We start from the raw sequence: 26,404 nt of genomic DNA on the forward strand, positions 1-26,404 counted from the left end.
CATGAACAAGCCAGATACTGCGTGTTGTACCGTTACAAGTGCGAAACTGCTCTAATGTGATATTCTCGTTAAAGCGCATGCAAGCATCGTGAAACCTTAAAGAACGATGTCATTTAGCGAGATACAGCGTTCTGTACTGCAATAAGTTGGTGAAAAACTGTGAGGTTATGCAAATATCGTAATTGTGAACGAAACAGTGTAATAGAGCGTTTTTCAATGCAAGTGCGAATCTTAGGTTAAGATATGAACCGTCGTAAAACCGCATTAAACAATGTCACTTAGTGAGATGCAGTGTTTTTCACCATTACAAGTCGGGAACTGCGATATCTAATGTGAAAGCGCTTGCAAACGTCGTTAGGTTAGGTTAGGTTAGGTTAGGTTAGGTTAGGTTTGGTTAGGTTAGGTTAGGTTAGGTTAGATTAGGTTAGGTTGGGTTGAGTTGGGTTAGGTTAGGTTAGGTTAGGTTACGTTGGGTTAGGTTAGGTTAGGTTAGGTTACGTTAGGTTAGGTTAGGTTACGTTAGGTTAGGTAAGGATAATTTGGTTAGGTTAGGTAAGGATAATTTTTTAGGTTAGGTAAGGTTAGGTTAGGTTAGGTTAGGTTGGGGTGGGTGTTGTTGGGTTGGGTTGGGTTGGGTTAGGTTTGGTTAGGTTAGGTTAGGTTACGTTAGGTTAGGTTAGGTTAGGTTACGTTAAGTTATGTTAGGTCAGGTTAGGTTACGTTAGGTTAGGTTAGATCAGGTAAGGTTAGGTTACGTTAGAATAGGTTAGGTTAGGTTAGGTTACGTTAGGTTAGGTTAGGTTTGGTTAGGTTAGGTTAGGTTAGCTTAGGTTAGGTTAGGTTAGGTTGGGTTGGGTTGGGTGTTGTTGGGTTGGGTTGGGTTAGGTTTGGTTAGGTTAGGTTGGGTTGGGTTGGGTTAGGTTAGGTTAGGTTAGGTAAGGTTAGGTTAGGTTAGGTTAGGTTACGTTAGGTTAAGGTATGAACCGTCGTAAAACCGCATTAAACAATGTCACTTAGTGAGATGCAGTGTTTTTCACCATTACAAGTCGGGAACTGCGATATCTAATGTGAAAGCGCTTGCAAACGTCGTTAGGTTAGGTTAGGTTAGGTTAGGTTAGGTTACGTTAGGTTAGGTTAGGTTAGGTTTGGTTAGGTTAGGTTAAGTTAGGTTATGTTAGGTAAGGTTTGGTTAGGTTAGGTTAGGTTAGGTTGGGTTAAAAAGGTTAGGTTAGGTTGGGTTAGGTTAGGTTAGCTTAGGTTAAGATATGAACCGCGCTAAAACCGCATTAAACAATGTCACTTAGTTAGATGTAGTGTTTTTCAACATTACAAGTCGGGAACTACGATATCTAATAGGAAAGCGCATGAAACCGTCGTAATCTTGAAGAAAACATTGTAAAGTTGCGAGTAAAACGTTTTCTAACGATAGAAGTGCGAAGGTTATGTTAGGTTGAGTTATGTTAGTTTAAGCTAGGTAGCGTCGTGAAACCACCAAAAACGACGTCATCTAACGAGATAGTGTTGTTTTATTGCGAGTACGAAACTGCGATAGGTGAAATGTTGTGAAAGCACACAAAACGTCATGAACAAGCCAAATACTGCGTGTTGTACCGTTACAAGTGCGAAACTGCTATGTTGTGATATTCTCGTTAAAGCGCATGCAAGCATCGTGAAACCTTAAAGAATGATGTCATTTAGCGAGAGACAGCGTTCTGTACTGTAATAAGTTGGTGAAAAACTGTGAGGTCATGCAAATATTGTAATTGTGAACGAAACAGTGTAATAGAGCGTTTTGAGATACAAGCGCGAATGTTAGGTTAGGTGAAGATATGAACCGTCGTAAAACCGCATTGAACAATGTCACTTTGTGAGATGCAGGTTTTTTCACCATTACAAGTCGGGAACTGCGATATCTAATGTGAAAGTGCATGAAACCGTCGTAATGTTGTAGAGAGCATTGTAAAGTAGCGAATAAAACGTTTTCTAACGATAGAAGTGCGAAGGTTATGTTAGGTTGAATTATGTTAGTTTAAGCTAGGTAGCGTCGTGAAACCACCAAAAAAGACATCATCTAACGAGATATAATTGTTTTATTTCATGTACGAAACTGCAATAGGTGAAATGTGAAAGCACACAAAACGGCATGAACAAGCCAAATACTGCGTGTTCTACCGTTACAAGTGCGAAACTGCTATATTGTGATATTCTCGTTAAAGCGCATGCAAGCATCGTGAAACCTTAAAGAACAATGTCATTTAGCGAGATACAGCGTTCTGTACTGCAATAAGTTAGTGAAAAACTGTGAGGTTATGCAAATATCGTAATTGTGAACGAAACAGTGTAATAGAGCGTTTTTAGATACAAGTGCGAATGTTCGGTTAGGTTAAGATATGAACCGTCGTAAAGCCGCATTAAACAATGTCACTTAGTGAGATGCAGTGTTTTTCACCATTACAAGTGGGGAACTGCGATATCTAATGTGAAAGCGCTTGCAAACGTCGTTAAGTTATGTTAGGTTAGGTTAGGTTAGGTTAGGTTACGTTAGGTTAGGTTAGGTTAGGTTTGGTTAGGTTAGGTTAGGTTAGGTTATGTTAGGTAAGGTTTGGTTAGGTTAGGTTAGGTTAGGTTGGGTTAGGTTGGGTTAAGTAAGGTTAGGTTAGGTTGGGTTAGGTTAGGTTAGGTTAGGTTAAAATATGAACCGCGCTAAAAACGCATTAAACAATGTCACTTAGTTAGATGTAGTGTTTTTCAACATTACAAGTCGGGAACTACGATATCTAATAGGAAAGCGCATGAAACCGTCGTAATCTTGTAGAAAACATTGTAAAGTTGCGAGTAAAACGTTTTCTAACGATAGAAGTGCGAAGGTTAGGTTAGGTTAGGTTAGTTTAAGCTAGGTAGCGTCGTGAAACCACCAAAAACGACGTCATCTAACGAGATAGTGTTGTTTAATTGCGAGTATTAAACTGCGATAGGTGAAATGTTGTGAAAGCACACAAAACGGCAGGAACAAGCCAAATACTGCGTGTTCTACCGTTACAAGTGCGAAACTGCTATATTGTGATATTCTCGTTAAAGCGCATGCAAGCATCGTGAAACCTTAAAGAACAATGTCATTTAGCGAGATACAGCGTTCTGTACTGCAATAAGTTGGTGAAAAACTGTGAGGTTATGCAAATATCGTAATTGTGAACGAAACAGTGTAATAGAGCGTTTTTAGATACAAGTGCGAATGTTCGGTTAGGTTAAGATATGAACCGTCGTAAAACCGCATTAAACAATGTCACTTAGTGAGATGCAGTGTTTTTCACCATTACAAGTCGGGAACTGCGATATCTAATGTGAAAGTGCATGAAACCGTCGTAATGTTGTAGAAAGCATTGTAAAGTAGCGAGTAAAACGTTTTCTAACGATAGAAGTCCGAAGGTTATGTTAGGTTGAGTTATGTTAGTTTAAGCTAGGTAGCGTCGTGAAACCACCAAAAACGACGTCATCTAACGAGATAGTATTGTTTTATTGCGAGTACGAAACTGCGATAGGTGAAATGTTGTGAAAGCACACAAAACGTCATGAACAAGCCAAATACTGCGTGTTGTACCGTTACAAGTGCGAAACTGCTATAATTTGATATTCTCGTTAAAGCGCATGCAAGCATCGTGAAACCTTAAAGAACGATGTCATTTAGCGAGATACAGCGTTCTGTACTGCAATAAGTTGGTGAAAAACTGTGAGGTTATGCAAATATCGTAATTGTGAACGAAACAGTGTAATAGAGCGTTTTTCAATGCAAGTGCGAATCTTAAGTTAGGTTAAGATATGAACCGTCGTAAAACCGCATTAAACAATGTCACTTAGTGAGATGCAGTGTTTTTCACCATTACAAGTCGGGAACTGCGATATCCAATGTGAAAGCGCTTGCAAACGTCGTTAGGTTAGGTTAGGTTAGGTTACGTTAGGTTAGGTTAGGTTAGGTTTGGTTAAATTAGGTTAGGTTAGGTTATGTTAGGTAAGGTTTGGTTAGGTTAGGTTAGGTTGGGTTAGGTTGGGTTAAGTAAGGTTAGGTTAGGTTGGGTTAGGTTAGGTTAGGTTAGGTTAAGCTATGAACCGCGCTAAAACCGCATTAAACAATGTCACTTAGTTAGATGTAGTGTTTTTCAACATTACAAGTCGGGAACTACGATATCTAATAGGAAAGCGCATGAAACCGTCGTAATCTTGTAGAAAACATTGTAAAGTAGCGAGTAAAACGTTTTCTATCGATAGAAGTCCGAAGGTTATGTTAGGTTGAGTTATGTTAGTTTAAGCTAGGTAGCGTCGTGAAACCACCAAAAACGACGTCATCTAACGAGATAGTGTTGTTTTATTGCGAGTACGAAACTGCGATAGGTGAAATGTTGTGAAAGCACACAAAACGTCATGAACAAGCCAAATACTGCGTGTTGTACCGTTACAAGTGCGAAACTGCTATGTTGTGATATTCTCGTTAAAGCGCATGCAAGCATCGTGAAACCTTAAAGAATGATGTCATTTAGCGAGAGACAGCGTTCTGTACTGTAATAAGTTGGTGAAAAACTGTGAGGTCATGCAAATATCGTAATTGTGAACGAAACAGTGTAATTGAGCGTAATTAGATACAAGTGCGAATGTTTGGTTAGGTTGAGATATCAACCGTCGTAAAACCGCATTAAACATTGTCACTTAGTGAGATGTAGTGTTTTTCAACATTACAAGTCGGGAACTACGATATCTAATAGGAAAGCGCATGAAACTGTCGTAATCTTGTAGAAAACATTGTAAAGCTGCGAGTAAAACGTTTTCTAACGACAGAAGTGCGAAGGTTAGGTTAGGTTAGGTTAGTTTAAGCTAGGTAACGTCGTGAAACTACCAAAAACGACGTCATCTAACGAGATAGTGTTGTTTTATTGCGAGTATTAAACTGCGATAGGTGAAATGTTGTGAAAGCACACAAAACGGCATGAACAAGCCAAATACTGCGTGTTCTACCGTTACAAGTGCGAAACTGCTATGTTGTGATATTCTCGTTAAAGCGCATGCAAGCATCGTGAAACCTTAAAGAACAATGTCATTTAGCGAGATACAGCGTTCTGTACTGCAATAAGTTGGTGAAAAACTGTGAGGTTATGCAAATATCGTAATTGTGAACGAAACAGTGTAATAGAGCGTTTTTAGATTCAAGTGCGAATGTTCGGTTAGGTTAAGATATGAACCGTCCTAAAACCGCTATAAACAATGTCACTTAGTGAGATGCAGTGTTTTTCACCATTACAAGTCGGGAACTGCGATATCTAATGTGAAAGCGCTTGCAACCGCTCGTTAGGTTAGGTTAGGTTAGGTTGGGTTAGGTTAGGTTTGGTTAGGTTAGTTTAGGTTAGGTTAGATTAGGTTAGGTTGGGTTGAGTTGGGTTAGGTTAGGTTAGGTTAGGTTACGTTGGGTTAGGTTAGGTTAGGTTAGGTTACATTAGGTTAGGTTAGGTTACGTTAGGTTACGTTAGGTTAGGTTAGGTTAGGTTAGGTTACGTTAGGTTAGGTTAGGTTAGGTAAGGATAATTTGGTTAGGTTAGGTAAGGTTAGGTTAGGTTAGGTTGGGGTGGGTGTTGTTGGGTTGGGTTGGGTTAGGTTAGGTTTGGTTAGGTTAGGTTACGTTAGGTTAGGTTAGGTTAGGTTAGGTTACGTTAGGTTATGTTAGGTTAGGTTAGGTTACGTTAGGTTAGGTTAGATCAGGTAAGGTTAGGTTACGTTAGAATAGGTTAGGTTAGGTTAGGTTACGTTAGGTTACGTTAGGTTAGGTTAGGTTTTTTTAGGTTAGGTTAGGTTAGCTTAGGGTTGGTTTGGTTTGGTTGGGTTGGGTTAGGTTGGATTAGGTTAGGTTAGGTGAGGTTAGGTTAGGTTGGGTTAGGTTAGTTTAGGTTAGGTTAGGTTAGGTTGGGTTGGGTTGGGTTAGGTTAGGTTAGGTTAGGTAAGGTTAGGTTAAGTTAGGTTAGGTTACGTTAGGTTAAGGTATGAACCGTCGTAAAACCGCGTTAAACAATGTCACTTAGTGAGATGCAGTGTTTTTCACCTTTACAAGTTGGGAACTGCGATATCTAATGTGAAAGCGCTTGAAACCGTCGTAATGTTGTAGAAAGCAATGTAAAGTAGCGAGTAAAACGTTTTCTAACGATAGAAGTCCGAAGGTTATGTTAGGTTGAGTTATGTTAGTTTAAGCTAGGTAGCGTCGTGAAACCACCAAAAACGACGTCATCTAACGAGATAGTGTTGTTTTATTGCACGTACGAAACTGCAATAGGTGAAATGTTGTGAAAGTACACAAAACGGCATGAACAAGCCAAATACTGCGTGTTGTACCGTTACAAGTGCGAAACTGCTATAATGTGATATTCTCGTTAAAGCGCATGCAAGCATCGTGAAACCCTAAAGAACGATGTCATTTAGCGAGATACAGCGTTCTGTACTGTAATAAGTTGGTGAAAAACTGTGAGGTCATGCAAATATCGTAATTGTGAACGAAACAGTGTAATAGAGCGTTTTGAGATACAAGCGCGAATGTTAGGTTAGGTTAAGATATGAACCGTCGTAAAACCGCATTGAACAATGTCACTTTGTTAGATGCAGGTTTTTTCACCATTACAAGTCGGGAACTGCGATATCTAATGTGAAAGTGCATGAAACCGTCGTAATGTTGTAGAGAGCATTGTAAAGTACCGAATAAAACGTTTTCTAACGATAGAAGTGCGAAGGTTATGTTAGGTTGAATTATGTTAGTTTAAGCTAGGTAGCGTCGTGAAACCACCAAAAAAGACATCATCTAACGAGATATAATTGTTTTATTTCATGTACGAAACTGCAATAGGTGAAATGTTGTGAAAGCACACAAAACGGCATGAACAAGCCAAATACTGCGTGTTCTACCGTTACAAGTGCGAAACTGCCATATTGTGATATTCTCGTTAAAGCGCATGCAAGCATCGTGAAACCTTAAAGAACAATGTCATTTAGCGAGATACAGCGTTCTGTACTGCAATAAGTTAGTGAAAAACTGTGAGGTTATGCAAATATCGTAATTGTGAACGAAACAGTGTAATAGAGCGTTTTTAGATACAAGTGCGAATGTTCGGTTAGGTTAAGATATGAACCGTCGTGAAACCGCATTAAACAATGTCACTTAGTGAGATGCAGTGTTTTTCACCATTACAAGTCGGGAACTGCGATATCTAATGTGAAAGCGCTTGCAAACGTCGTTAGGTTAGGTTAGGTTAGGTTAGGTTAGGTTAGGTTAGGTTACGTTAGGTTAGGTTAGGTTAGGTTTGGTTAGGTTAGGTTAAGTTAGGTTAGGTTAGGTTATGTTAGGTAAGGTTCGGTTAGGTTAGGTTAGGTTAGGTTGGGTTAGGTTAGGTTAAGTAAGGTTAGGTTAGGTTGGGTTAGGTTAGGTTAGGTTAGGTTAAGATATGAACCGCGCTAAAACCGCATTAAACAATGTCACTTAGTTAGATGTAGTGTTTTTCAACATTACAAGTCGGGAACTACGATATCTAATAGGAAAGCGCATGAAACCGTCGTAATCTTGTAGAGACATTGTAAAGTTGCGAGTAAAACGTTTTCTAACGATAGAAGTGCGAAGGTTAGGTTAGGTTAGGTTAGTTTAAGCTAGGTAGCGTCGTGAAACTACCAAAAACGACGTCATCTAACGAGATAGTGTTGTTTTATTGCGAGTATTAAACTGCGATAGGTGAAATGTTGTGAAAGCACACAAAACGGCAGGAACAAGCCAAATACTGCGTGTTCTACCGTTACAAGTGCGAAACTGCTATATTGTGATATTCTCGTTAAAGCGCATGCAAGCATCGTGAAACCTTAAAGAACAATGTCATTTAGCGAGATACAGCGTTCTGTACTGCAATAAGTTGGTGAAAAACTGTGAGGTCATGCAAATATCGTAATTATGAACGAAACAGTGTAATAGAGCGTTTTGAGATACAAGCGCGAACGTTAGGTTAGGTTAAGATATGAACCGTCGTAAAACCGCATGAAACAATGTCACTAAGTGAGATGCAGTGTTTTTCACCATTACAAGTCGGGAACTGCGATATCTATTGTGAAAGCGCATGAAACTGTCGTAATGTTGTAGAGAGCATTGTAAAGTTGCGAGTAAAACGTTTTCTAACGATAGAAGTGCGAAGGTGAGGTTAGGTTAGGTTAGTTTAAGCTAGGTAGCGTCGTGAAACTACCAAAAACGACGTCATCTAACGAGATAGTGTTGTTTTATTGCGAGTATTAAACTGCGATAGGTGAAATGTTGTGAAAGCACACAAAACGGCAGGAACAAGCCAAATACTGCGTGTTCTACCGTTACAAGTGCGAAACTGCTATATTGTGATATTCTCGTTAAAGCGCATGCAAGCATCGTGAAACCTTAAAGAACAATCTCATTTAGCGAGATACAGCGTTCTGTGCTGCAATAAGTGTGTGAAAACTGTGAGGTTATGCAAATATCGTAATTGTGAACGAAACAGTGTAATAAAGCGTTTTTAGATACAAGTGCGAATGTTCGGTTAGGTTAAGATATGAACCGTCCTAAAACCGCATTAAACAATGTCACTTAGTGAGATGCAGTGTTTTTCACCATTACAAGTCGGGAACTGCGATATCTAATGTGAAAGCGCTTGCAACCGTCGTTAGGTTAGGTTAGGTTAGGTTGGGTTAGGTTAGGTTAGGTTAGGTTAGATTAGGTTAGGTTGGGTTGAGTTGGGTTAGGTTAGGTTAGGTTAGGTTACGTTGGGTTAGGTTAGGTTAGGTTAGGTTACGTTAGGTTAGGTTAGGTTACGTTAGGTTACGTTAGGTTAGGTTAGGTTAGGTTAGGTTACGTTAGGTTAGGTTAGGTTAGGTAAGGATAATTTGGTTAGGTTAGGTAAGGTTAGGTTAGGTTAGGTTAGGTTGGGGTGGGTGTTGTTGGGTTGGGTTGGGTTGGGTTAGGTTTGGTTAGGTTAGGTTACGTTACGTTAGGTTAGGTTAGGTTAGGTTACGTTAGGTTATGTTAGGTTAGGTTAGGTTACGTTAGGTTAGGTTAGATCAGGTAAGGTTAGGTTACGTTAGAATAGGTTAGGTTAGGTTAGGTTACGTTAGGTTAGGTTAGGTTAGGTTTTTTTAGGTTAGGTTAGGTTAGCTTAGGGTTGGTTTGGTTGGGTTGGGTTGGGTTAGGTTGGATTAGGTTAGGTTAGGTGAGGTTAGGTTAGGTTGGGTTAGGTTAGTTTAGGTTAGGTTAGGTTAGGTTAGGTTGGGTTGGGTTGGGTTAGGTTAGGTTAGGTTAGGTAAGGTTAGGTTAAGTTAGGTTAGGTTACGTTAGGTTAAGGTATGAACCGTCGTAAAACCGCGTTAAACAATGTCACTTAGTGAGATGCAGTTTTTTCACCTTTACAAGTTGGGAACTGCGATATCTAATGTGAAAGCGCTTGAAACCGTCGTAATGTTGTAGAAAGCAATGTAAAGTAGCGAGTAAAACGCTTTCTAACGATAGAAGTCCGAAGGTTATGTTAGGTTGAGTTATGTTAGTTTAAGCTAGGTAGCGTCGTGAAACCACCAAAAACGACGTCATCTAACGAGATAGTGTTGTTTTATTGCGAGTACGAAACTGCGATAGGTGAAATGTTGTGAAAGCACACAAAACGTCATGAACAAGCCAAATACTGCGTGTTGTACCGTTACAAGTGCGAAACTGCTATGTTGTGATATTCTCGTTAAAGCGCATGCAAGCATCGTGAAACCTTAAAGAATGATGTCATTTAGCGAGAGACAGCGTTCTGTACTGTAATAAGTTGGTGAAAAACTGTGAGGTCATGCAAATATCGTAATTGTGAACGAAACAGTGTAATAGAGCGTTTTGAGATACAAGCGCGAATGTTAGGTTAGGTTAAGATATGAACCGTCGTAAAACCGCATTGAACAATGTCACTTTGTGAGATGCAGGTTTTTTCACCATTACAAGTCGGGAACTGCGATATCTAATGTGAAAGTGCATGAAACCGTCGTAATGTTGTAGAGAGCATTGTAAAGTAGCGAATAAAACGTTTTCTAACGATAGAAGTGCGAAGGTTATGTTAGGTTGAATTATGTTAGTTTAAGCTAGGTAGCGTCGTGAAACCACCAAAAAAGACATCATCTAACGAGATATAATTGTTTTATTTCATGTACGAAACTGCAATTGGTGAAATGTTGTGAAAGCACACAAAACGGCATGAACAAGCCAAATACTGCGTGTTCTATCGTTACAAGTGCGAAACTGCTATATTGTGATATTCTCGTTAAAGCGCATGCAAGCATCGTGAAACCTTAAAGAACAATGTCATTTAGCGAGATACAGCGTTCTGTACTGCAATAAGTTAGTGAAAAACTGTGAGGTTATGCAAATATCGTAATTGTGAACGACACAGTGTAATAGAGCGTTTTTAGATACAAGTGCGAATGTTCGGTTAGGTTAAGATATGAACCGTCGTAAAACCGCATTAAACAATGTCACTTAGTGAGATGCAGTGTTTTTCACCATTACAAGTCGGGAACTGCGATATCTAATGTGAAAGCGCTTGCAAACGTCGTTAGGTTAGGTTAGGTTAGGTTAGGTTACGTTAGGTTTGGTTAGGTTAGGTTTGGTTAGGTTAGGTTAGGTTAGGTTAGGTTATGTTAGGTAAGGTTTGGTTAGGTTAGGTTAGGTTAGGTTGGGTTAGGTTAGGTTAAGTAAGGTTAGGTTAGGTTGGGTTAGGTTAGGTTAAAATATGAACCGCGCTAAAAACGCATTAAACAATGTCACTTAGTTAGATGTAGTGTTTTTCAACATTACAAGTCGGGAACTACGATATCTAATAGGAAAGCGCATGAAACCGTCGTAATCTTGTAGAAAACATTGTAGAGTTGCGAGTAAAACGTTTTCTAACGATAGAAGTGCGAAGGTTAGGTTAGGTTAGGTTAGTTTAAGCTAGGTAGCGTCGTGAAACTACCAAAAACGACGTCATCTAACGAGATAGTGTTGTTTTATTGCGAGTATTAAACTGCGATAGGTGAAATGTTGTGAAAGCACACAAAACGGCAGGAACAAGCCAAATACTGCGTGTTCTACCGTTACAAGTGCGAAACTGCTATATTGTGATATTCTCGTTAAAGCGCATGCAAGCATCGTGAAACCTTAAAGAACAATGTCATTTAGCGAGATACAGCGTTCTGTACTGCAATAAGTTGGTGAAAAACTGTGAGGTTATGCAAATATCGTAATTGTGAACGAAACAGTGTAATAGAGCGTTTTTAGATACAAGTGCGAATGTTCGGTTAGGTTAAGATATGAACCGTCGTAAAACCGCATTAAACAATGTCACTTAGTGAGATGCAGTGTGTTTCACCATTACAAGTCGGGAACTGCGATATCTAATGTGAAAGTGCATGAAACCGTCGTAATGTTGTAGAAAGCAATGTAAAGTAGCGAGTAAAACGTTTTCTAACGATAGAAGTCCGAAGGTTATGTTAGGTTGAGTTATGTTAGTTTAAGCTAGGTAGCGTCGTGAAACCACCAAAAACGACGTCATCTAACGAGATAGTGTTGTTTATTGCGAGTACGAAACTGCGATAGGTGAAATGTTGTGAAAGCACACAAAACGTCATGAACAAGCCAAATACTGCGTGTTGTACCGTTACAAGTGCTAAACTGCTATGTTGTGATATTCTCGTTAAAGCGCATGCAAGCATCGTGAAACCTTAAAGAACAATGTCATTTAGCGAGATACAGCGTTCTGTACTGCAATAAGTTAGTGAAAAACTGTGAGGTTATGCAAATATCGTAATTGTGAACGAAACAGTGTAATAGAGCGTTTTTAGATACAAGTGCGAATGTTCGGTTAGGTTAAGATATCAACCGTCGTAAAACCGCATTAAACAATGTCACTTAGTGAGATGTAGTGTTTTTCAACATTACAAGTCGGGAACTACGATATCTAATAGGAAAGCGCATGAAACTGTCGTAATCTTGTAGAAAACATTGTAAAGCGGCGAGTAAAAGGTTTTCTAACGACAGAAGTGCGAAGGTTAGGTTAGGTTAGGTTAGTTTAAGCTAGGTAACGTCGTGAAACTACCAAAAACGACGTCATCTAACGAGATAGTGTTGTTTTATTGCGAGTATTAAACTGCGATAGGTGAAATGTTGTGAAAGCACACAAAACGGCATGAACAAGCCAAATACTGCGTGTTCTACCGTTACAAGTGCGAAACTGCTATGTTGTGATATTCTCGTTAAAGCGCATGCAAGCATCGTGAAACCTTAAAGAACAATGTCATTTAGCGAGATACAGCGTTCTGTACTGCAATAAGTTAGTGAAAAACTGTGAGGTTATGCAAATATCGTAATTGTGAACGAAACAGTGTAATAGAGCGTTTTTAGATACAAGTGCGAATGTTCGGTTAGGTTAAGATATGAACCGTCGTAAAACCGCATTAAACAATGTCACTTAGTGAGATGCAGTGTTTTTCACCATTACAAGTCGGGAACTGCGATATCTAATTAGAAAGCGCTTGCAAACGTCGTTAGGTTAGGTTAGGTTAGGTTAGGTTAGGTTACGTTAGGTTAGGTTAGGTTAGGTATGGTTAGGTTAGGTTACGTTAGGTTATGTTAGGTAAGGTTTGGTTAGGTTAGGTTAGGTTAGGTTGGGTTAGGTTAGGTTAGGTTAGGTTAGGTTAAGCTACGAACCGCGCTAAAACCGCATTAAACAATGTCACTTAGTTAGATGTAGTGTTTTTCAACATTACAAGTCGGGAACTACGATATCTAATAGGAAAGCGCATGAAACCGTCGTAATCTTGTAGAAAACATTGTAAAGTAGCGAGTAAAACGTTTTCTAACGATAGAAGTGCGAAGGTTAGGTTAGGTTAGGTTAGTTTAAGCTAGGTAACGTCGTGAAACTACCAAAAACGACGTCATCTAACGAGATAGTGTTGTTTTATTGCGAGTATTAAACTGCGATAGGTGAAATGTTGTGAAAGCACACAAAACGGCATGAACAAGCCAAATACTGCGTGTTCTACCGTTACAAGTGCGAAACTGCTATGTTGTGATATTCTCGTTAAAGCGCATGCAAGCATCGTGAAACCTTAAAGAACAATGTCATTTAGCGAGATACAGCGTTCTGTACTGCAATAAGTTAGTGAAAAACTGTGAGGTTATGCAAATATCGTAATTGTGAACGAAACAGTGTAATAGAGCGTTTTTAGATACAAGTGCGAATGTTCGGTTAGGTTAAGATATGAACCGTCGTAAAACCGCATTAAACAATGTCACTTAGTGAGATGCAGTGTTTTTCACCATTACAAGTCGGGAACTGCGATATCTAATTAAAAAGCGCTTGCAAACGTCGTTAGGTTAGGTTAGGTTAGGTTAGGTTAGGTTAGGTTAGGTTAGGTTACGTTAGGTTAGGTTAGGTTTGGTTAGGTTAGGTTACGTTAGGTTATGTTAGGTAAGGTTTGGTTAGGTTAGGTTAGGTTAGGTTGGGTTAGGTTGGGTTAAGTAAGGTTAGGTTAGGTTGGGTTAGGTTAGGTTAGGTTAGGTTAAGATATCAACCGCGCTAAAACCGCATTAAACAATGTCACTTAGCTAGATGTAGTGTTTTTCAACATTACAAGTCGGGAACTACGATATCTAATAGGAAAGCGCATGAAACCGTCGTAATCTTGTAGAAAACATTGTAAAGTTGCGAGTAAAACGTTTTCTAACGATAGAAGTGCGAAGGTTAGGTTAGGTTAGGTTAGTTTAAGCTAGGTAGCGTCGTGAAACTACCAAAAACGACGTCATCTAACGAGATAGTGTTGTTTTATTGCGAGTATTAAACTGCGATAGGTGAAATGTTGTGAAAGCACACAAAGCGGCAGGAACAAGCCAAATACTGCGTGTTCTACCGTTACAAGTGCGAAACTGCTATATTGTGATATTCTCGTTAAAGCGCATGCAAGCATCGTGAAACCTTAAAGAACAATGTCATTTAGCGAGATACAGCGTTCTGTACTGCAATAAGTTGGTGAAAAACTGTGAGGTTATGCAAATATCGTAATTGTGAACGAAACAGTGTAATAGAGCGTTTTTAGAAACAAGTGCGAATGTTCGGTTAGGTTAAGATATGAACCGTCGTAAAACCGCATTAAACAATGTCACTTAGTGAGATGCAGTGTTTTTCACCATTACAAGTCGGGAACTGCGATATCTAATGTGAAAGTGCATGAAACCGTCGTAATTTTGTGGAAAGCAATGTAAAGTAGCGAGTAAAACGTTTTCTAACGATAGAAGTGCGAAGGTTATATTAGGTTGAGTTATGTTAGTTTAAGCTATGTAGCGTCGTGAGACCACCAAAAAGGACGTCATCTAACGAGATAGTGTTGTTTTATTGCATGTACGAAACTGCAATAGGTGAAATGTTGTGAAAGTACACAAAACGGCATGAACAAGCCAGATACTGCGTGTTGTACCGTTACAAGTGCGAAACTGCTATAATGTGATATTCTCGTTAAAGCGCATGCAAGCATCGTGAAACCCTAAAGAACGATGTCATTTAGCGAGATACAGCGTTCTGCACTGCAATAAGTTGGTGAAAAACTGTGAGGTTATGCAAATATCGTAATTGTGAACGAAACAGTGTAATAGAGCGTTTTTAGATACAAGTGCGAATGTTCGGTTAGGTTAAGATATGAACCGTCGTAAAACCGCAATAAACAATGTCACTTAGTGAGATGCAGTTTTTCACCATTACAAGTCGGGAACTGCGATATCTAATGTGAAAGCGCTTGCAACCGTCGTTAGGTTAGGTTAGGTTAGGTTAGGTTAGGTTAGGTGAGGTTAGGGTTGGTTAGGTTAGGTTAGGTTAGGTTAGATTAGGTTAGGTTGGGTTGAGTTGGGTTAGGTTAGGTTAGGTTAGGTTACGTTGGGTTAGGTTAGGTTAGGTTAGGTTACGTTAGGTTAGGTTAGGTTACGTTAGGTTAGGTAAGGATAATTTGGTTAGGTTAGGTAAGGATAATTTGGTTAGGTTAGGTAAGGTTAGGTTAGGTTAGGTTAGGTTGGGGTGGGTGTTGTTGGGTTGGGTTGGGTTGGGTTAGGTTTGGTTAGGTTAGGTTAGGTTACGTTAGGTTAGGTTAGGTTAGGTTACGTTAAGTTATGTTAGGTTAGGTTAGGTTACGTTAGGTTAGGTTAGATCAGGTAAGGTCAGGTTACGTTAGAATAGGTTAGGTTAGGTTAGGTTACGTTAGGTTAGGTTAGGTTTGGTTAGGTTAGTTTAGGATAGGTTAGGTTAGGTTAAGTTGGGTTGGGTTGGGTTAGGTTAGGTTAGGTTAGGTAAGGTTAGGTTAGGTTAGGTTAGGTTAGGTTACGTTAGGTGAAGGTATGAACCGTCGTAAATCCGCGTTAAACAATGTCACTTAGTGAGATGCAGTGTTTTTCACCTTTACAAGTTGGGAACTGTGATATCTAATGTGAAAGCGCTTGAAACCGTCGTAATGTTGTAGAAAGCAATGTAAAGTAGCGAGTAAAACGTTTTCTAACGATAGAAGTCCGAAGGTTATGTTAGGTTGAGTTATGTTAGTTTAAGCTAGGTAGCGTCGTGAAACCACCAAAAACGACGTCATCTAACGAGATAGTGTTGTTTTATTGCGAGTACGAAACTGCGATAGGTGAAATGTTGTGAAAGCACACAAAACGTCATGAACAAGCCAAATACGGCGTGTTGTACCGTTACAAGTGCGAAACTGCTATGTTGTGATATTCTCGTTAAAGCGCATGCAAGCATCGTGAAACCTTAAAGAATGATGTCATTTAGCGAGAGACAGCGTTCTGTACTGTAATAAGTTGGTGCAAAAACTGTGAGGTCATGCAAATATCGTAATTGTGAACGAAACAGTGTAATTGAGCGTAATTAGATACAAGTGCGAATGTTAGATTAGGTTGACATATCAACCGTCGTAAAACCGCATTAAACAATGTCACTTAGTGTGATGTAGTGTTTTTCAACATTACAAGTCGGGAACTGCGATATCTATTGTGAAAGCGCATGAAACTGTCGTAATGTTGTAGAGAGCATTGTAAAGTAGCGAGTAAAACGTTTTCTAACGATAGAAGTGCGAAGGTTATATTAGGTTGAGTTATGTTAGTTTAAGCTATGTAGCGTCGTGAGACCACCAAAAAGGACGTCATCTAACGAGATAGTGTTGTTTTATTGCATGTACGAAACTGCAATAGGTGAAATGTTGTGAAAGTACACAAAACGGCATGAACAAGCCAGATACTGCGTGTTGTACCGTTACAAGTGCGAAACTGCTATAATGTGATATTCTCGTTAAAGCACATGCAAGCATCGTGAAACCTTAAAGAACGATGTCATTTAGCGAGATACAGCGTTCTGTACTGCACTAAGTTGGTGAAAAACTGTGAGGTTATGCAAATATCGTAATTGTGAACGAAACAGTGTAATAGAGCGTTTTTCAATGCAAGTGCGAATCTTAAGTTAGGTTAAGATATGAACCGTCGTAAAACCGCATTAAACGATGTCACTTAGTGAGATGCAGTGTTTTTCACCATTACAAGTCAGGAACTGCGATATCTAATGTGAAAGCGCTTGCAACCGTCGTTAGGTTAGGTTAGGTTAGGTTAGGTTTGGTTAGGTTAGGTTAGGTTAGGTTAGATTAGGTTAGGTTGGGTTGAGTTGGGTTAGGTTGGGTTAGGGTAGGTTAGGTTAGGTTACGTTAGGTTAGGTTAGGTTACGTTAGGTTAGGTTAGGTTAGGTAAGGATAATTTGGTTAGGTTAGGTAAGGTTAGGTTAGGTTAGGTTAGGTGGGTTGGGTGTTGTTGGGTTGGGTTGGGTTAGGTTTGGTTAGGTTAGGTTGGGTTGGGTTGGGTTAGGTTAGGTTAGGTTAGGTTAGGTAAGGTTAGGTTAGGTTAGGTTAGGTTAGGTTACGTTAGGTTAAGGTATGAACCGTCGTAACACCGCATTAAACAATGTCACTTAGTGAGATGCAGTGTTTTTCACCTTTACAAGTTGGGAACTGCGATATCTAATGTGAAAGCGCTTGAAACCGTCGTAATGTTGTAGAAAGCAATGTAAAGTAGCGAGTAAAACGTTTTCTAACGATAGAAGTGCGAAGGTTATGTTAGGTTGAGTTATGTTAGTTTAAGCTAGGTAACGTCGTGAAACCACCAAAAACGACGTCATCTAACGAGATAGTGTTGTTTTATTGCGAGTACGAAACTGCGATAGGTGAAATGTGAAAGCACACAAAACGGCATGAACAAGCCAAATACTGCGTGTTGTACCGTTACAAGTGCGAAACTGCTATGTTGTGATATTCTCGTTAAAGCGCATGCAAGCATCGTGAAACCTTAAAGAATGATGTCATTTAGCGAGAGACAGCGTTCCGTACTGTAATAAGTTGGTGAAAAACTGTGAGGTCATGCAAATATCGTAATTATGAACGAAACAGTGTAATAGAGCGTTTTGAGATACAAGCGCGAACGTTAGGTTAGGTTAAGATATGAACCGTCGTAAAACCGCATGAAACAATGTCACTAAGTGAGATGCAGTGTTTTTCACCATTACAAGTCGGGAACTGCGATATCTATTGTGAAAGCGCATGAAACTGTCGTAATGTTGTAGAGAGCATTGTAAAGTAGCGAGTAAAACGTTTTCTAACGATAGAAGTGCGAAGGTTATATTAGGTTGAGTTATGTTAGTTTAAGCTATGTAGCGTCGTGAGACCACCAAAAAGGACGTCATCTAACGAGATAGTGTTGTTTTATTGCATGTACGAAACTGCAATAGGTGAAATGTTGTGAAAGTACACAAAACGGCATGAACAAGCCAGATACTGCGTGTTGTACCGTTACAAGTGCGAAACTGCTATAATGTGATATTCTCGTTAAAGCGCATGCAAGCATCGTGAAACCTTAAAGAACGATGTCATTTAGCGAGATACAGCGTTCTGTACTGCAATAAATTGGTGAAAAACTGTGAGGTTATGCAAATATCGTAATTGTGAACGAAACAGTGTAATAGAGCGTTTTTCAATGCAAGTGCGAATCTTAAGTTAGGTTAAGATATGAACCGTCGTAAAACCGCATTAAACAATGTCACTTAGTGAGATGCAGTGTTTTTCACCATTACAAGTCGGGAACTGCGATATCTAATGTGAAAGCGCTTGCAAACGTCGTTAGGTTAGGTTAGGTTAGGTTAGGTTACGTTAGGTTAGGTTAGGTTAGGTTTGGTTAGGTTAGGTTAAGTTAGGTTATGTTAGGTAAGGTTTGGTTAGATTAGGTTAGGTTAGGTTGGGTTAGGTTGGGTTAAGTAAGGTTAGGTTAGGTTGGGTTAGGTTAGGTTAGCTTAGGTTAAGATATGAACCGCGCTAAAACCGCATTAAACAATGTCACTTAGTTAGATGTAGTGTTTTTCAACATTACAAGTCGGGAACTACGATATCTAATAGGAAAGCGCATTAAACCGTCGTAATCTTGTAAAAAACATTGTAAAGTTGCGAGTAAAACGTTTTCTAACGATAGAAGTGCGAAGGTTAGGTTAGGTTAGGTTAGGTTAGTTTAAGCTAGGTAGCGTCGTGAAACTACCAAAAACGACGTCATCTAACGAGATAGTGTTGTTTTATTGCGAGTATTAAACTGCGATAGGTGAAATGTTGTGAAAGCACACAAAACGGCAGGAACAAGCCAAATACTGCGTGTTCTACCGTTACAAGTGCGAAACTGCTATATTGTGATATTCTCGTTAAAGCGCATGCAAGCATCGTGAAACCTTAAAGAACAATGTCATTTAGCGAGATACAGCGTTCTGTACTGCAATAAGTTGGTGAAAACTGTGAGGTTATGCAAATATCGTAATTGTGAACGAAACAGTGTAATAGAGCGTTTTTAGATACAAGTGCGAATGTTCGGTTAGGTTAAGATATGAACCGTCCTAAAACCGCATTAAACAATGTCACTTAGTGAGATGCTGTGTTTTTCACCATTACAAGTCGGGAACTGCGATATATGTGAAAGCGCATGAAACCGTCGTAATCTTGTAGAAAACATTGTAAAGTAGCGAATAAAACGTTTTCTAACGATAGAAGTCCGAAGGTTATGTTAGGTTGAGTTATGTTAGTTTAAGCTAGGTAGCGTCGTGAAACCACCAAAAACGACGTCATCTAACGAGATAGTGTTGTTTTATTGCGAGTACGAAACTGCGATAGGTGAAATGTTGTGAAAGCACACAAAACGTCATGAACAAGCCAAATACTGCGTGTTGTACCGTTACAAGTGCGAAACTGCTATAATGTGATATTCTCGTTAAAGCGCATGCAAGCATCGTGAAACCTTAAAGAACGATGTCATTTAGCGAGATACAGCGTTCTGTACTGCAATAAGTTGGTGAAAAACTGTGAGGTTATGCAAATATCGTAATTGTGAACGAAACAGTGTAATAGAGCGTTTTTCAATGCAAGTGCGAATCTTAAGTTAGGTTAAGATATGAACCGTCGTAAAACCGCATTAAACAATGTCACTTAGTGAGATGCAGTGTTTTTCACCATTACAAGTCAGGAACTGCGATATCTAATGTGAAAGCGCTTGCAACCGTCGTTAGGTTAGGTTAGGTTAGGTTAGGTTTGGTTAGGTTAGGTTAGGTTAGGTTAGGTTAGATTAGGTTAGGTTGGGTTGAGTTGGGTTAGGTTGGGTTAGGGTAGGTTAGGTTAGGTTACGTTAGGTTAGGTTAGGTTACGTTAGGTTAGGTTAGGTTAGGTAAGGATAATTTGGTTAGGTTAGGTAAGGTTAGGTTAGGTTAGGTTAGGTGGGTTGGGTGTTGTTGGGTTGGGTTGGGTTAGGTTTGGTTAGGTTAGGTTGGGTTGGGTTGGGTTAGGTTAGGTTAGGTTAGGTTAGGTAAGGTTAGGTTAGGTTAGGTTAGGTTAGGTTACGTTAGGTTAAGGTATGAACCGTCGTAAAACCGCATTAAACAATGTCACTTAGTGAGATGCAGTGTTTTTCACCTTTACAAGTTGGGAACTGCGATATCTAATGTGAAAGCGCTTGAAACCGTCGTAATGTTGTAGAAAGCAATGTAAAGTAGCGAGTAAAACGTTTTCTAACGATAGAAGTGCGAAGGTTATGTTAGGTTGAGTTATGTTAGTTTAAGCTAGGTAACGTCGTGAAACCACCAAAAACGACGTCATCTAACGAGATAGTGTTGTTTTATTGCGAGTACGAAACTGCGATAGGTGAAATGTGAAAGCACACAAAACGGCATGAACAAGCCAAATACTGCGTGTTGTACCGTTACAAGTGCGAAACTGCTATGTTGTGATATTCTCGTTAAAGCGCATGCAAGCATCGTGAAACCTTAAAGAATGATGTCATTTAGCGAGAGACAGCGTTCCGTACTGTAATAAGTTGGTGAAAAACTGTGAGGTCATGCAAATATCGTAATTATGAACGAAACAGTGTAATAGAGCGTTTTGAGATACAAGCGCGAACGTTAGGTTAGGTTAAGATATGAACCGTCGTAAAACCGCATGAAACAATGTCACTAAGTGAGATGCAGTGTTTTTCACCATTACAAGTCGGGAACTGCGATATCTATTGTGAAAGCGCATGAAACTGTCGTAATGTTGTAGAGAGCATTGTAAAGTAGCGAGTAAAACGTTTTCTAACGATAGAAGTGCGAAGGTTATATTAGGTTGAGTTATGTTAGTTTAAGCTATGTAGCGTCGTGAGACCACCAAAAAGGACGTCATCTAACGAGATAGTGTTGTTTTATTGCGAGTATTAAACTGCGATAGGTGAAATGTTGTGAAAGCACACAAAACGGCAGGAACAAGCCAAATACTGCGTGTTCTACCGTTACAAGTGCGAAACTGCTATATTGTGATATTCTCGTTAAAGCGCATGCAAGCATCGTGAAACCTTAAAGAACAATGTCATTTAGCGAGATACAGCGTTCTGTACTGCAATAAGTTGGTGAAAACTGTGAGGTTATGCAAATATCGTAATTGTGAACGAAACAGTGTAATAGAGCGTTTTTAGATACAAGTGCGAATGTTCGGTTAGGTTAAGATATGAACCGTCCTAAAACCGCATTAAACAATGTCACTTAGTGAGATGCAGTGTTTTTCACCATTACAAGTCGGGAACTGCGATATCTAATGTGAAAGCGCTTGCAACCGTCGTTAGGTTAGGTTAGGTTAGGTTGGGTTAGGTTAGGTTTGGTTAGGTTAGGTTAGGTTAGGTTAGATTAGGTTAGGTTGGGTTGAGTTGGGTTAGGTTAGGTTAGGTTAGGTTACGTTGGGTTAGGTTAGGTTAGGTTAGGTTACGTTAGGTTAGGTTAGGGTAGGTTAGGTTAGGTTACGTTAGGTTAGGTTAGGTTAGGTAAGGATAATTTGGTTAGGTTAGGTAAGGTTAGGTTAGGTTAGGTTAGGTTGGGGTGGGTGTTGTTGGGTTGGGTTGGGTTGGGTTAGGTTTGGTTAGGTTAGGTTACGTTACGTTAGGTTAGGTTAGGTTAGGTTACGTTAGGTTATGTTAGGTTAGGTTAGGTTACGTTAGGTTAGGTTAGATCAGGTAAGGTTAGGTTACGTTAGAATAGGTTAGGTTAGGTTAGGTTACGTTAGGTTAGGTTAGGTTAGGTTAGGTTTTTTTAGGTTAGGTTAGGTTAGCTTAGGGTTGGTTTGGTTGGGTTTGTTGGGTTGGGTTAGGTTGGATTAGGTTAGGTTAGGTGAGGTTAGGTTAGGTTGGGTTAGGTTAGTTTAGGTTAGGTTAGGTTAGATTAGGTTGGGTTGGGTTGGGTTAGGTTAGGTTAGGTTAGGTAAGGTTAGGTTAAGTTAGGTTAGGTTACGTTAGGTTAAGGTATGAACCGTCGTAAAACCGCGTTAAACAATGTCACTTAGTGAGATGCAGTGTTTTTCACCTTTACAAGTTGGGAACTGCGATATCTTATGTGAAAGCGCTTGAAACCGTCGTAATGTTGTAGAAAGCAATGTAAAGTAGCGAGTAAAACGTTTTCTAACGATAGAAGTCCGAAGGTTATGTTAGGTTGAGTTATGTTAGTTTAAGCTAGGTAGCGTCGTGAAACCACCAAAAACGACGTCATCTAACGAGATAGTGTTGTTTTATTGCGAGTACGAAACTGCGATAGGTGAAATGTTGTGAAAGCACACAAAACGTCATGAACAAGCCAAATACTGCGTGTTGTACCGTTACAAGTGCGAAACTGCTATGTTGTGATATTCTCGTTAAAGCGCATGCAAGCATCGTGAAACCTTAAAGAATGATGTCATTTAGCGAGAGACAGCGTTCTGTAGTGTAATAAGTTGGTGAAAAACTGTGAGGTCATGCAAATATCGTAATTGTGAACGAAACAGTGTAATAGAGCGTTTTGAGATACAAGCGCGAATGTTAGGTTAGGTTAAGATATGAACCGTCGTAAAACCGCATTAAACAATGTCACTTAGTGAGATGCAGTGTTTTTCACCATTACAAGTCGGGAACTGCGATATCTAATGTGAAAGCGCTTGCAAACGTCGTTAGGTTAGGTTAGGTTAGGTTAGGTTAGGTTACGTTAGGTTAGGTTAGGTTAGGTTTGGTTAGGTTAGGTTAGGTTAGGTTATGTTAGGTAAGGTTTGGTTAGGTTAGGTTAGGTTAGGTTGGGTTAGGTTGGGTTAAGTAAGGTTAGGTTAGGTTGGGTTAGGTTAGGTTAGGTTAGGTTAAGATATGAACCACGCTAGAAACGCATTAAACAATGTCACTTAGTTAGATGTAGTGTTTTTCAACATTACAAGTCGGGAACTACGATATCTAATAGGAAAGCGCATGAAACCGTCGTAATCTTGTAGAAAACATTGTAAAGTTGCGAGTAAAACGTTTTCTAACGATAGAAGTGCGAAGGTTAGGTTAGGTTAGGTTAGTTTAAGCTAGGTAGCGTCGTGAAACTATCAAAAACGACGTCATCTAACGAGATAGTGTTGTTTTATTGCGAGTATTAAACTGCGATAGGTGAAATGTTGTGAAAGCACACAAAACGGCAGGAACAAGCCAAATACTGCGTGTTCTACCGTTACAAGTGCGAAACTGCTATATTGTGATATTCTCGTTAAAGCGCATGCAAGCATCGTGAAACCTTAAAGAACAATGTCATTTAGCGAGATACAGCGTTCTGTACTGTAATAAGTTGGTGAAAAACTGTGAGGTCATGCAAATATCGTAATTGTGAACGAAACAGTGTAATAGGGCGTTTTGAGATACAAGCGCGAATGTTAGGTTAGGTTAAGATATGAACCGTCGTAAAACCGCATTGAACAATGTCACTTTGTGAGATGCAGGTTTTTTCACCATTACAAGTCGGGAACTGCGATATCTAATGTGAAAGTGCATGAAACCGTCGTAATGTTGTAGAGAGTATTGTAAAGTAGCGAGTAAAACGTTTTCTAACGATAGAAGTCCGAAGGTTATGTTAGGTTGAGTTATGTTAGTTTAAGCTAGGTAGCGTCGTGAAACCACCAAAAACGACGTCATCTAACGAGATAGTGTTGTTTTATTGCGAGTACGAAACTGCGATAGGTGAAATGTTGTGAAAGCACACAAAACGTCATGAACAAGCCAAATACTGCGTGTTGTACCGTTACAAGTGCGAAACTGCTATGTTGTGATATTCTCGTTAAAGCCCATGCATGCATCGTGAAACCTTAAAGAATGATGTCATTTAGCGAGAGACAGCGTTCTGTACTGTAATAAGTTGGTGAAAAACTGTGAGGTCATGCAAATATCGTAATTGTGAACGAAACAGTGTAATTGAGCGTAATTAGATACAAGTGCGAATGTTAGGTTAGGTTGAGATATCAACCGTCGTAAAACCGCATTAAACAATGTCACTTAGTGAGATGTAGTGTTTTTCAACATTACAAGTCGGGAACTACGATATCTAATAGGAAAGCGCATGAAACTGTCGTAATCTTGTAGAAAACATTGTGAAGCTGCGAGTAAAACGTTTTCTAACGACAAAAGTGCGAAGGTTAGGTTAGGTTAGGTTATTTTATGCTAGGTAACGTCGTGAAACTACCAAAAACGACGTCATCTAACGAGATAGTGTTGTTTTATTGCGAGTATTAAACTGCGATAGGTGAAATGTTGTGAAAGCACACAAAACGGCATGAACAAGCCAAATACTGCGTGTTCTACCGTTACAAGTTCGAAACTGCTATGTTGTGATATTCTCGTTAAAGCGCATGCAAGCATCGTGAAACCTTAAAGAACAATGTCATTTAGCGAGATACAGCGTTCTGTACTGCAATAAGTTGGTGAAAAACTGTGAGGTTATGCAAATATCGTAATTGTGAACGAAACAGTGTAATAGAGCGTTTTTCAATGCAAGTGCGAATCTTAAGTTAGGTTAAGATATGAACCGTCGTAAAACCGCATTAAACAATGTCACTTAGTGAGATGCAGTGTTTTTCACCATTACAAGTCGGGAACTGCGATATCTAATGTGAAAGCGCTTGCAAACGTCGTTAGGTTAGGTTAGGTTAGGTTAGGTTAGGTTACGTTAGGTTAGGTTAGGTTAGGTTTGGTTAGGTTAGGTTAAGTTAGGTTATGTTAGGTAAGGTTTGGTTAGGTTAGGTTAGGTTAGGTTGGGTTAGGTTGGGTCAAGTAAGGTTAGGTTAGGTTGGGTTAGGTTAGGTTAGGTTAGGTTAAGATATGAACCGCGCTGAAACCGCATTAAACAATGTCACTTAGTTAGATGTAGTGTTATTCAACATTACAAGTCGGGAACTACGATATCTAATAGGAAAGCGCATGAAACCGTCGTAATCTTGTAGAAAACATTGTAAAGTTGCGAGTAAAACGTTTTCTAACGATAGAAGTGCGAAGGTTAGGTTAGGTTAGGTTAGTTTAAGCTAGGTAGCGTCGTGAAACTACCAAAAACGACGTCATCTAACGAGATAGTGTTGTTTTATTGCGAGTATTAAACTGCGATAGGTGAAATGTTGTGAAAGCACACAAAACGGAAGGAACAAGCCAAATACTGCGTGTTCTACCGTTACAAGTGCGAAACTGCTATATTGTGATATTCTCGTTAAAGCGCATGCAAGCATCGTGAAACCTTAAAGAACAATGTCATTTAGCGAGATACAGCGTTCTGTATTGCAATAAGTTGGTGAAAACTGTGAGGTTATGCAAATATCGTAATTGTGAACGAAACAGTGTAATAGAGCGTTTTTAGATACAAGTGCGAATGTTCGGTTAGGTTAAGATATGAACCGTCCTAAAACCGCATTAAACAATGTCACTTAGTGAGATGCAGTCTTTTTTTTCACCATTACAAGTCGGGAACTGCGATATCTAATGTGAAAGCGCTTGCAACCGTCGTTAGGTTAGGTTAGGTTAGGTTGGGTTAGGTTAGGTTTGGTTAGGTTAGGTTAGGTTAGGTTAGATTAGGTTAGGTTGGGTTGGGTTAGGTTAGGTTTGGTTAGGTTAGGTTAGGTTAGGTTAGATTAGGTTAGGTTGGGTTGAGTTGGGTTAGGTTAGGTTAGGTTAGGTTACGTTGGGTTAGGTTAGGTTAGGTTAGGTTACGTTAGGTTAGGTTAGGTTACGTTAGGTTACGTTACGTTAGGTTAGGTTAGGTTAGGTTACGTTAGGTTAGGTTAGGTTAGGTAAGGATAATTTGGTTAGGTTAGGTAAGGTTAGGTTAGGTTAGGTTAGGTTGGGGTGGGTGTTGTTGGGTTGGGTTGGGTTGGGTTAGGTTTGGTTAGGTTAGGTTACGTTACGTTAGGTTAGGTTAGGTTAGGTTAGGTTACGTTAGGTTATGTTAGGTTAGGTTAGGTTACGTTAGGTTAGGTTAGATCAGGTAAGGTTAGGTTACGTTAGAATAGGTTAGGTTAGGTTAGGTTACGTTAGGTTAGGTTAGGTTAGGTTAGGTTTTTTTAGGTTAGGTTAGGTTAGCTTAGGGTTGGTTTGGTTGGGTTGGGTTGGGTTAGGTTGGATTAGGTTAGGTTAGGTGAGGTTAGGTTAGGTTGGGTTAGGTTAGTTTAGGTTAGGTTAGGTTAGGTTAGGTTGGGTTGGGTTGGGTTAGGTTAGGTTAGGTTAAGTTAGGTTAGGTTACGTTAGGTTAAGGTATGAACCGCCGTAAAACCGCGTTAAACAATGTCACTGAGTGAGATGCAGTGTTTTTCACCTTTACAAGTTGGGAACTGCGATATCTAATGTGAAAGCGCTTGAAACCGTCGTAATGTTGTAGAAAGCAATGTAAAGTAGCGAGTAAAACGTTTTCTAACGATAGAAGTCCGAAGGTTATGTTAGGTTGAGTTATGTTAGTTTAAGCTAGGTAGCGTCGTGAAACCACCAAAAACGACGTCATCT

Source organism: Rhipicephalus microplus, chromosome 6, assembly GCF_043290135.1.
Source record: "Rhipicephalus microplus isolate Deutch F79 chromosome 6, USDA_Rmic, whole genome shotgun sequence".
NCBI lineage: Eukaryota > Metazoa > Arthropoda > Arachnida > Ixodida > Ixodidae > Rhipicephalus > Rhipicephalus microplus.